We start from the raw sequence: 12,917 nt of genomic DNA on the forward strand, positions 1-12,917 counted from the left end.
CTGTCGTTTTTTTTTCGGGCCCAATTTTTGAGTTTCAATATCTCAGCTCTGGAAGGGGCTAGAGCCTCCATTTTTGCACTCAGGTCTAAGTCTCATGGCCCTCTATCAGAATCCAGAGTTTTGGGAAGATTGGAGAAGCTTAATTTTTCGCCCCCCAAAAAAAACGTAAGGGGTACCACTGTCGTTTTTTTTTTCGGGCCCAATTTTTGAGTTTCGATATCTCAGCTCTGGAAGGGGCTAGAGCCTCCATTTTTGCACTCAGGTCTAAGTCTCATGGCCCTCTATCAGAATCCAGAGTTTTGGGAAGATTGGAGAAACTTAATTTTTCGCCCAAAAAAAAAAAACGTAAGGGGTACCACTGTCGTTTTTTTTTCGGGCCCAATTTTTGAGTTTCGATATCTCAGCTCTGGAAGGGGCTAGAGCCTCCATTTTTGCACTCAGGTCTAAGTCTCATGGCCCTCTATCAGAATCCAGAGTTTTGGGAAGATTGGAGAAACTTAATTTTTCGCCCCAAAAAAAAAAACGTAAGGGGTACCACTGTCGTTTTTTTTTCGGGCCCAATTTTTGAGTTTCGATATCTCAGCTCTGGAAGGGGCTAGAGCCTCCATTTTTGCACTCAGGTCTAAGTCTCATGGCCCTCTATCAGAATCCAGAGTTTTGGGAAGATTGGAGAAACTTAATTTTTCGCCCCAAAAAAAAAAAAACGTAAGGGGTACCACTGTCGTTTTTTTTTCGGGCCCAATATTTGAGTTTCGATATCTCAGCTCTGGAAGGGGCTAGAGCCTCCATTTTTGCACTCAGGTCTAAGTCTCATGGCCCTCTATCAGGATCCAGAGTTTTGGGAAGATTGGAGAAACTTAATTTTTCGCCCAAAAAAAAAAAACGTAAGGGGTACCACTGTCGTTTTTTTTTTCGGGCCCAATTTTTGAGTTTCGATACCTCAGCTCTGGAAGGGGCTAGAGCCTCCATTTTTGCACTCAGGTGTAAGTCTCATGGCCCTCTATCAGAATCCAGAGTATTGGGAAGATTGGAGAAACTTAATTTTTCGCCCAAAAAAAAAAACGTAAGGGGTACCACTGTCGTTTTTTTTTCGGGCCCAATTTTTGAGTTTCGATATCTCAGCTCTGGAAGGGGCTAGAGCCTCCATTTTTGCACTCAGGTCTAAGTCTCATGGCCCTCTATCAGAATCCAGAGTTTTGGGAAGATTGGAGAAACTTAATTTTTCGCCCCACAAAAAAAAATGTAAGGGGTACCACTGTCGTTTTTTTTTCGGGCCCAATTTTTGAGTTTCGATATCTCAGCTCTGGAAGGGGCTAGAGCCTCCATTTTTGCACTCAGGTCTAAGTCTCATGGCCCTCTATCAGAATCCAGAGTTTTGGGAAGATTGGAGAAACTTAATTTTTCGCCCAAAAAAAAAAACGTAAGGGGTACCACTGTCGTTTTTTTTTCGGGCCCAATATTTGAGTTTCGATATCTCAGCTCTGGAAGGGGCTAGAGCCTCCATTTTTGCACTCAGGTCTAAGTCTCATGGCCCTCTATCAGGATCCAGAGTTTTGGGAAGATTGGAGAAACTTAATTTTTCGCCCAAAAAAAAAAAAACGTAAGGGGTACCACTGTCGTTTTTTTTTTCGGGCCCAATTTTTGAGTTTCGATACCTCAGCTCTGGAAGGGGCTAGAGCCTCCATTTTTGCACTCAGGTGTAAGTCTCATGGCCCTCTATCAGAATCCAGAGTATTGGGAAGATTGGAGAAACTTAATTTTTCGCCCAAAAAAAAAAACGTAAGGGGTACCACTGTCGTTTTTTTTTCGGGCCCAATTTTTGAGTTTCGATATCTCAGCTCTGGAAGGGGCTAGAGCCTCCATTTTTGCACTCAGGTCTAAGTCTCATGGCCCTCTATCAGAATCCAGAGTTTTGGGAAGATTGGAGAAACTTAATTTTTCGCCCCACAAAAAAAAATGTAAGGGGTACCACTGTCGTTTTTTTTTCGGGCCCAATTTTTGAGTTTCGATATCTCAGCTCTGGAAGGGGCTAGAGCCTCCATTTTTGCACTCAGGTCTAAGTCTCATGGCCCTCTATCAGAATCCAGAGTTTTGGGAAGATTGGAGAAACTTAATTTTTCGCCCAAAAAAAAAAACGTAAGGGGTACCACTGTCGTTTTTTTTTCGGGCCCAATTTTTGAGTTTCGATATCTCAGCTCTGGAAGGGGCTAGAGCCTCCATTTTTGCACTCAGGTCTAAGTCTCATGGCCCTCTATCAGAATCCAGAGTTTTGGGAAGATTGGAGAAACTTAATTTTTCGCCCAAAAAAAAAAAAAAGTAAGGGGTACCACTGTCGTTTTTTTTTTCAGGCCCAATTTTTGAGTTTCGATATCTCAGCTCTGGAAGGGGCTAGAGCCTCCATTTTTGCACTCAGGTCTAAGTCTCATGGCCCTCTATCAGAATCCAGAGTTTTGGGAAGATTGGAGAAACTTAATTTTTCGCCCAAAAAAAAAAAACGTAAGGGGTACCACAGTCGTTTTTTTTTTTCGGGCCCAATTTTTGAGTTTCGATATCTCAGCTCTGGAAGGGGCTAGAGCCTCCATTTTTGCACTCAGGTCTAAGTCTCATGGCCCTCTATCAGAATCCAGAGTTTTGGGAAGATTGGAGAAACTTAATTTTTCGCCCAAAAAAAAAATATAAGGGGTACCACCGTCGTTTTTTTTTCGGGCCCACTTTTTGAGTTTCGATATCTCAGCTCTGGAAGGGGCTAGAGCCTCCATTTTTGCACTCAGGTCTAAGTCTCATGGCCCTCTATCAGAATCCAGAGTTTTGGGAAGATTGGATAAACTTAATTTTTCGCCCAAAAAAAAAAACGTAAGGGGTACCACTGTCGTTTTTTTTTCGGGCCCAATTTTTGAGTTTCGATATCTCAGCTCTGGAAGGGGCTAGAGCCTCCATTTTTGCACTCAGGTCTAAGTCTCATTGCCCTCTATCAGAATCCAGAGTTTTGGGAAGATTGGAGAAACTTAATTTTTCGCCCAAAAAAAAAAAACGTAAGGGGTACCACTGTCGTTTTTTTTTTCGGGCCCAATTTTTTGAGTTTCGATATCTCAGCTCTGGAAGGGGCTAGAGCCTCCATTTTTGCACTCAGGTCTAAGTCTCATGGCCCTCTATCAGAATCCAGAGTTTTGTGAAGATTGGAGAAACTTAATTTTTCGCCCAAAAAAAAAAACGTAAGGGGTACCACTGTCGTTTTTTTTTCGGGCCCAATTTTTGAGTTTCGATATCTCAGCTCTGGAAGGGGCTAGAGCCTCCATTTTTGCACTCAGGTCTAAGTCTCATGGCCCTCTATCAGAATCCAGAGTTTTGGGAAGATTGGAGAAACTTAATTTTTCACCCCAAAAAAAAAAAACGTAAGGGGTACCACTGTCGTTTTTTTTTCAGGCCCAATTTTTGAGTTTTGATATCTCAGCTCTGGAAGGGGCTAGAGCCTCCATTTTTGCACTCAGGTCTAAGTCTCATGGCCCTCTATCAGAATCCAGAGTTTTGGGAAGATTGGAGAAACTTAATTTTTCGCCCAAAAAAAAAAAAACGTAAGGGGTACCACTGTCGTTTTTTTTTTCGGGCCCAATTTTTGAGTTTCGATATCTCAGCTCTGGAAGGGGCTAGAGCCTCCATTTTTGCACTCAGGTCTAAGTCTCATGGCCCTCTATCAGAATCCAGAGTTTTTGGGAAGATTGGAGAAACTTAATTTTTCGCCCAAAAAAAAAAAATGTAAGGGGTACCACTGTCGTTTTTTTTTCGGGCCCAATTTTTGAGTTTCGATATCTCAGCTCTGGAAGGGGCTAGAGCCTCCATTTTTGCACTCAGGTCTAAGTCTCATGGCCCTCTATCAGAATCCAGAGTTTTAGGAAGATTGGAGAAACTTAATTTTTCGCCCAAAAAAAAAAAAAACGTAAGGGGTACCACTGTCGTTTTTTTTTCAGGCCCAATTTTTGGGTTTCGATATCTCAGCTCTGGAAGGGGCTAGAGCCTCCATTTTTGCACTCAGGTCTAAGTCTCATGGCCCTCTATCAGAATCCAGAGTTTTGGGAAGATTGGAGAAACTTAATTTTTCGCCCAAAAAAAAAAACGTAAGGGGTACCACTGTCGTTTTTTTTTTTCGGGCCCAATTTTTGAGTTTCGATATCTCAGCTCTGGAAGGGGCTAGAGCCTCCATTTTTGCACTCAGGTCTAAGTCTCATGGCCCTCTATCAGAATCCAGAGTTTTGGGAAGATTGGAGAAACTTAATTTTTCGCCCCAAAAAAAAACCCTAAGGGGTACCACTGACGTTTTTTTTTTACGGGCCCAATTTTTGAGTTTCGATATCTCAGCTCTGGAAGGGGCTAGAGCCTCCATTTTTGCACTCAGGTCTAAGTCTCATGGCCCTCTATCAGAATCCAGAGTTTTGGGAAGATTGGAGAAACTTAATTTTTCGCCCCCCCAAAAAAAACGTAAGGGGTACCACTGACGTTTTTTTTTTTTCGGGCCCAATTTTTGAGTTTCGATATCTCAGCTCTGGAAGGGGCTAGAGCCTCCATTTTTGCACTCAGGTCTAAGTCTCATGGCCCTCTATCAGAATCCAGAGTTTTGGGAAGATTGGAGAAACTTAATTTTTCGCCCCAAAAAAAAAACCTAAGGGGTACCACTGTCGTTTTTTTTTCGGGCCCAATTTTTGAGTTTCGATATCTCAGCTCTGGAAGGGGCTAGAGCCTCCATTTTTGCACTCAGGTCTAAGTCTCATGGCCCTCTATCAGAATCCAGAGTTTTGGAAAGATTGGAGAAACTTAATTTTTCACCCCCTTAAAAAAAACGTAAGGGGTACCACTGTCGTTTTTTTTTTTCGGGCCCAATTTTTGAGTTTCGATATCTCAGCTCTAAAAGGGGCTAGAGCCTCCATTTTTGCACTCAGGTCTAAGTCTCATGGCCCTCTATCAGAATCCAGAGTTTTGGGAAGATTGGAGAAACTTAATTTTTCGCCCAAAAAAAAAAACGTAAGGGGTACCACTGTCGTTTTTTTTTTCGGGCCCAATTTTTGAGTTTCGATATCTCAGCTCTGGAAGGGGCTAGAGCCTCCATTTTTGCACTCAGGTCTAAGTCTCATGGCCCTCTATCAGAATCCAGAGTTTTGGGAAGATTGGAGAAACTTAATTTTTCGCCCAAAAAAAAAAAAACGTAAGGGGTACCACTGTCGTTTTTTTTTTTCGGGCCCAATTTTTCAGTTTCGATATCTCAGCTCTGGAAGGGGCTAGAGCCTCCATTTTTGCACTCAGGTCTAAGTCTCATGGCCCTCTATCAGAATCCAGAGTTTTGGGAAGATTGGAGAAACTTAATTTTTCGCCCCAAAAAAAAAACGTAAGGGGTACCACTGTCGTTTTTTTTTCGGGCCCAATTTTTGAGTTTCGATATCTCAGCTCTGGAAGGGGCTAGAGCCTCCATTTTTGCACTCAGGTCTAAGTCTCATGGCCCTCTATCAGGATCCAGAGTTTTGGGAAGATTGGAGAAACTTAATTTTTCGCCCAAAAAAAAAAACGTAAGGGGTACCACTGTCGTTTTTTTTTCGGGCCCAATTTTTGAGTTTCGATATCTCAGCTCTGGAAGGGGCTAGAGCCTCCATTTTTGCACTCAGGTCTAAGTCTCATGGCCCTCTATCAGAATCCAGAGTATTGGGAAGATTGGAGAAACTTAATTTTTCGCCCAAAAAAAAAACGTAAGGGGTACCCCTGTCGTTTTTTTTTCGGGCCCAATTTTTGAGTTTCGATATCTCAGCTCTGGAAGGGGCTAGAGCCTCCATTTTTGCACTCAGGTCTAAGTCTCATGGCCCTCTATCAGAATCCAGAGTTTTGGGAAGATTGGAGAAACTTAATTTTTCGCCCCCCAAAAAAAACGTAAGGGGTACCACTGTCGTTTTTTTTTCGGGCCCAATTTTTGAGTTTCGATATCTCAGCTCTGGAAGGGGCTAGAGCCTCCATTTTTGCACTCAGGTCTAAGTCTCATGGCCCTCTATCAGAATCCAGAGTTTTGGGAAGATTGGAGAAACTTAATTTTTCGCCCAAAAAAAAAAACGTAAGGGGTACCACTGTCGTTTTTTTTTCGGGCCCAATTTTTGAGTTTCGATATCTCAGCTCTGGAAGGGGCTAGAGCCTCCATTTTTGCACTCAGGTCTAAGTCTCATGGCCCTCTATCAGAATCCAGAGTTTTGGGAAGATTGGAGAAACTTAATTTTTCGCCCAAAAAAAAAAAACGTAAGGGGTACCACTGTCGGTTTTTTTTCGGGCCCACTTTTTGAGTTTCGATATCTCAGCTCTGGAAGGGGCTAGAGCCTCCATTTTTGCACCCAGGTCTAAGTCTCATGGCCCTCTATCAGAATCCAGAGTTTTGGGAAGATTGGAGAAACTTAATTTTTCGCCCAAAAAAAAAAAACGTAAGGGGTACCACTGTCGTTTTTTTTTCGGGCCCAATTTTTGAGTTTCGATATCTCAGCTCTGGAAGGGGCTAGAGCCTCCATTTTTGCACTCAGGTCTAAGTCTCATGGCCCTCTATCAGAATCCAGAGTTTTGGGAAGATTGGAGAAACTTAATTTTTTGCCCAAAAAAAAAAAACGTAAGGGGTACCACTGTCGTTTTTTTTTTCGGGCCCACTTTTTGAGTTTCGATATCTTAGCTCTGGAAGGGGCTAGAGCCTCCATTTTTGCACTCAGGTCTAAGTCTCATGGCCCTCTATCAGAATCCAGAGTTTTTGGGAAGATTAGAAAAACTTAATTTTTCGCCCCCCCAAAAAAAACGTAAGGGGTACCACTGTCGTTTTTTTTTCGGGCCCAATTTTTGAGTTTCAATATCTCAGCTCTGGAAGGGGCTAGAGCCTCCATTTTTGCACTCAGGTCTAAGTCTCATGGCCCTCTATCAGAATCCAGAGTTTTGGGAAGATTGGAGAAGCTTAATTTTTCGCCCCCCAAAAAAAACGTAAGGGGTACCACTGTCGTTTTTTTTTTCGGGCCCAATTTTTGAGTTTCGATATCTCAGCTCTGGAAGGGGCTAGAGCCTCCATTTTTGCACTCAGGTCTAAGTCTCATGGCCCTCTATCAGAATCCAGAGTTTTGGGAAGATTGGAGAAACTTAATTTTTCGCCCAAAAAAAAAAAACGTAAGGGGTACCACTGTCGTTTTTTTTTCGGGCCCAATTTTTGAGTTTCGATATCTCAGCTCTGGAAGGGGCTAGAGCCTCCATTTTTGCACTCAGGTCTAAGTCTCATGGCCCTCTATCAGAATCCAGAGTTTTGGGAAGATTGGAGAAACTTAATTTTTCGCCCCAAAAAAAAAAACGTAAGGGGTACCACTGTCGTTTTTTTTTCGGGCCCAATTTTTGAGTTTCGATATCTCAGCTCTGGAAGGGGCTAGAGCCTCCATTTTTGCACTCAGGTCTAAGTCTCATGGCCCTCTATCAGAATCCAGAGTTTTGGGAAGATTGGAGAAACTTAATTTTTCGCCCCAAAAAAAAAAAAACGTAAGGGGTACCACTGTCGTTTTTTTTTCGGGCCCAATATTTGAGTTTCGATATCTCAGCTCTGGAAGGGGCTAGAGCCTCCATTTTTGCACTCAGGTCTAAGTCTCATGGCCCTCTATCAGGATCCAGAGTTTTGGGAAGATTGGAGAAACTTAATTTTTCGCCCAAAAAAAAAAAACGTAAGGGGTACCACTGTCGTTTTTTTTTTCGGGCCCAATTTTTGAGTTTCGATACCTCAGCTCTGGAAGGGGCTAGAGCCTCCATTTTTGCACTCAGGTGTAAGTCTCATGGCCCTCTATCAGAATCCAGAGTATTGGGAAGATTGGAGAAACTTAATTTTTCGCCCAAAAAAAAAAACGTAAGGGGTACCACTGTCGTTTTTTTTTCGGGCCCAATTTTTGAGTTTCGATATCTCAGCTCTGGAAGGGGCTAGAGCCTCCATTTTTGCACTCAGGTCTAAGTCTCATGGCCCTCTATCAGAATCCAGAGTTTTGGGAAGATTGGAGAAACTTAATTTTTCGCCCCACAAAAAAAAATGTAAGGGGTACCACTGTCGTTTTTTTTTCGGGCCCAATTTTTGAGTTTCGATATCTCAGCTCTGGAAGGGGCTAGAGCCTCCATTTTTGCACTCAGGTCTAAGTCTCATGGCCCTCTATCAGAATCCAGAGTTTTGGGAAGATTGGAGAAACTTAATTTTTCGCCCAAAAAAAAAAACGTAAGGGGTACCACTGTCGTTTTTTTTTCGGGCCCAATATTTGAGTTTCGATATCTCAGCTCTGGAAGGGGCTAGAGCCTCCATTTTTGCACTCAGGTCTAAGTCTCATGGCCCTCTATCAGGATCCAGAGTTTTGGGAAGATTGGAGAAACTTAATTTTTCGCCCAAAAAAAAAAAAACGTAAGGGGTACCACTGTCGTTTTTTTTTTCGGGCCCAATTTTTGAGTTTCGATACCTCAGCTCTGGAAGGGGCTAGAGCCTCCATTTTTGCACTCAGGTGTAAGTCTCATGGCCCTCTATCAGAATCCAGAGTATTGGGAAGATTGGAGAAACTTAATTTTTCGCCCAAAAAAAAAAACGTAAGGGGTACCACTGTCGTTTTTTTTTCGGGCCCAATTTTTGAGTTTCGATATCTCAGCTCTGGAAGGGGCTAGAGCCTCCATTTTTGCACTCAGGTCTAAGTCTCATGGCCCTCTATCAGAATCCAGAGTTTTGGGAAGATTGGAGAAACTTAATTTTTCGCCCCACAAAAAAAAATGTAAGGGGTACCACTGTCGTTTTTTTTTCGGGCCCAATTTTTGAGTTTCGATATCTCAGCTCTGGAAGGGGCTAGAGCCTCCATTTTTGCACTCAGGTCTAAGTCTCATGGCCCTCTATCAGAATCCAGAGTTTTGGGAAGATTGGAGAAACTTAATTTTTCGCCCAAAAAAAAAAACGTAAGGGGTACCACTGTCGTTTTTTTTTCGGGCCCAATTTTTGAGTTTCGATATCTCAGCTCTGGAAGGGGCTAGAGCCTCCATTTTTGCACTCAGGTCTAAGTCTCATGGCCCTCTATCAGAATCCAGAGTTTTGGGAAGATTGGAGAAACTTAATTTTTCGCCCAAAAAAAAAAAAAAGTAAGGGGTACCACTGTCGTTTTTTTTTTCAGGCCCAATTTTTGAGTTTCGATATCTCAGCTCTGGAAGGGGCTAGAGCCTCCATTTTTGCACTCAGGTCTAAGTCTCATGGCCCTCTATCAGAATCCAGAGTTTTGGGAAGATTGGAGAAACTTAATTTTTCGCCCAAAAAAAAAAAACGTAAGGGGTACCACAGTCGTTTTTTTTTTTCGGGCCCAATTTTTGAGTTTCGATATCTCAGCTCTGGAAGGGGCTAGAGCCTCCATTTTTGCACTCAGGTCTAAGTCTCATGGCCCTCTATCAGAATCCAGAGTTTTGGGAAGATTGGAGAAACTTAATTTTTCGCCCAAAAAAAAAATATAAGGGGTACCACCGTCGTTTTTTTTTCGGGCCCACTTTTTGAGTTTCGATATCTCAGCTCTGGAAGGGGCTAGAGCCTCCATTTTTGCACTCAGGTCTAAGTCTCATGGCCCTCTATCAGAATCCAGAGTTTTGGGAAGATTGGATAAACTTAATTTTTCGCCCAAAAAAAAAAACGTAAGGGGTACCACTGTCGTTTTTTTTTCGGGCCCAATTTTTGAGTTTCGATATCTCAGCTCTGGAAGGGGCTAGAGCCTCCATTTTTGCACTCAGGTCTAAGTCTCATTGCCCTCTATCAGAATCCAGAGTTTTGGGAAGATTGGAGAAACTTAATTTTTCGCCCAAAAAAAAAAAACGTAAGGGGTACCACTGTCGTTTTTTTTTTCGGGCCCAATTTTTTGAGTTTCGATATCTCAGCTCTGGAAGGGGCTAGAGCCTCCATTTTTGCACTCAGGTCTAAGTCTCATGGCCCTCTATCAGAATCCAGAGTTTTGTGAAGATTGGAGAAACTTAATTTTTCGCCCAAAAAAAAAAACGTAAGGGGTACCACTGTCGTTTTTTTTTCGGGCCCAATTTTTGAGTTTCGATATCTCAGCTCTGGAAGGGGCTAGAGCCTCCATTTTTGCACTCAGGTCTAAGTCTCATGGCCCTCTATCAGAATCCAGAGTTTTGGGAAGATTGGAGAAACTTAATTTTTCACCCCAAAAAAAAAAACGTAAGGGGTACCACTGTCGTTTTTTTTTCAGGCCCAATTTTTGAGTTTTGATATCTCAGCTCTGGAAGGGGCTAGAGCCTCCATTTTTGCACTCAGGTCTAAGTCTCATGGCCCTCTATCAGAATCCAGAGTTTTGGGAAGATTGGAGAAACTTAATTTTTCGCCCAAAAAAAAAAAACGTAAGGGGTACCACTGTCGTTTTTTTTTTCGGGCCCAATTTTTGAGTTTCGATATCTCAGCTCTGGAAGGGGCTAGAGCCTCCATTTTTGCACTCAGGTCTAAGTCTCATGGCCCTCTATCAGAATCCAGAGTTTTTGGGAAGATTGGAGAAACTTAATTTTTCGCCCAAAAAAAAAAAATGTAAGGGGTACCACTGTCGTTTTTTTTTCGGGCCCAATTTTTGAGTTTCGATATCTCAGCTCTGGAAGGGGCTAGAGCCTCCATTTTTGCACTCAGGTCTAAGTCTCATGGCCCTCTATCAGAATCCAGAGTTTTAGGAAGATTGGAGAAACTTAATTTTTCGCCCAAAAAAAAAAAAAACGTAAGGGGTACCACTGTCGTTTTTTTTTCAGGCCCAATTTTTGGGTTTCGATATCTCAGCTCTGGAAGGGGCTAGAGCCTCCATTTTTGCACTCAGGTCTAAGTCTCATGGCCCTCTATCAGAATCCAGAGTTTTGGGAAGATTGGAGAAACTTAATTTTTCGCCCAAAAAAAAAAACGTAAGGGGTACCACTGTCGTTTTTTTTTTTCGGGCCCAATTTTTGAGTTTCGATATCTCAGCTCTGGAAGGGGCTAGAGCCTCCATTTTTGCACTCAGGTCTAAGTCTCATGGCCCTCTATCAGAATCCAGAGTTTTGGGAAGATTGGAGAAACTTAATTTTTCGCCCCAAAAAAAAACCCTAAGGGGTACCACTGACGTTTTTTTTTTACGGGCCCAATTTTTGAGTTTCGATATCTCAGCTCTGGAAGGGGCTAGAGCCTCCATTTTTGCACTCAGGTCTAAGTCTCATGGCCCTCTATCAGAATCCAGAGTTTTGGGAAGATTGGAGAAACTTAATTTTTCGCCCCCCCAAAAAAAACGTAAGGGGTACCACTGACGTTTTTTTTTTTTCGGGCCCAATTTTTGAGTTTCGATATCTCAGCTCTGGAAGGGGCTAGAGCCTCCATTTTTGCACTCAGGTCTAAGTCTCATGGCCCTCTATCAGAATCCAGAGTTTTGGGAAGATTGGAGAAACTTAATTTTTCGCCCCAAAAAAAAAACCTAAGGGGTACCACTGTCGTTTTTTTTTCGGGCCCAATTTTTGAGTTTCGATATCTCAGCTCTGGAAGGGGCTAGAGCCTCCATTTTTGCACTCAGGTCTAAGTCTCATGGCCCTCTATCAGAATCCAGAGTTTTGGAAAGATTGGAGAAACTTAATTTTTCACCCCCTTAAAAAAAACGTAAGGGGTACCACTGTCGTTTTTTTTTTTCGGGCCCAATTTTTGAGTTTCGATATCTCAGCTCTAAAAGGGGCTAGAGCCTCCATTTTTGCACTCAGGTCTAAGTCTCATGGCCCTCTATCAGAATCCAGAGTTTTGTGAAGATTGGAGAAACTTAATTTTTCGCCCCCCAAAAAAAAAACGTAAGGGGTACCACTGACGTTTTTTTTTTTCGGGCCCAATTTTTGAGTTTCGATATCTCAGCTCTGGAAGGGGCTAGAGCCTCCATTTTTGCACTCATGTCTAAGTCTCATGGCCCTCTATCAGAATCCAGAGTTTTGGGAAGATTGGAGAAACTTAATTTTTCGCCCCAAAAAAAAAACGTAAGGGGTACCACTGTCGTTTTTTTTTTCAGGCCCACTTTTTGAGTTTCGATATCTCAGCTCTGGAAGGGGCTAGAGCCTCCATTTTTGCACTCAGGTCTAAGTCTCATGGCCCTCTATCAGAATCCAGAGTTTTAGGAAGATTGGAGAAACTTAATTTTTCGCCCAAAAAAAAAAAAACGTAAGGGGTACCACTGTCGTTTTTTTTTCAGGCCCAATTTTTGGGTTTCGATATCTCAGCTCTGGAAGGGGCTAGAGCCTCCATTTTTGCACTCAGGTCTAAGTCTCATGGCCCTCTATCAGAATCCAGAGTTTTGGGAAGATTGGAGAAACTTAATTTTTCGCCCAAAAAAAAAAACGTAAGGGGTACCACTGTCGTTTTTTTTTTTCGGGCCCAATTTTTGAGTTTCGATATCTCAGCTCTGGAAGGGGCTAGAGCCTCCATTTTTGCACTCAGGTCTAAGTCTCATGGCCCTCTATCAGAATCCAGAGTTTTGGGAAGATTGGAGAAACTTAATTTTTCGCCCCAAAAAAAAACCCTAAGGGGTACCACTGACGTTTTTTTTTTACGGGCCCAATTTTTGAGTTTCGATATCTCAGCTCTGGAAGGGGCTAGAGCCTCCATTTTTGCACTCAGGTCTAAGTCTCATGGCCCTCTATCAGAATCCAGAGTTTTGGGAAGATTGGAGAAACTTAATTTTTCGCCCCCCCAAAAAAAACGTAAGGGGTACCACTGACGGTTTTTTTTTTTTGGGCCCAATTTTTGAGTTTCGATATCTCAGCTCTGGAAGGGGCTAGAGCCTCCATTTTTGCACTCAGGTCTAAGTCTCATGGCCCTCTATCAGAATCCAGAGTTTTGGGAAGATTGGAGAAACTTAATTTTTCGCCCCAAAAAAAAAACCTAAGGG

Source organism: Pimephales promelas, chromosome 2, assembly GCF_988280905.1.
Source record: "Pimephales promelas chromosome 2, fPimPro1.hap1.1, whole genome shotgun sequence".
Lineage (NCBI taxonomy): Eukaryota > Metazoa > Chordata > Actinopteri > Cypriniformes > Leuciscidae > Pimephales > Pimephales promelas.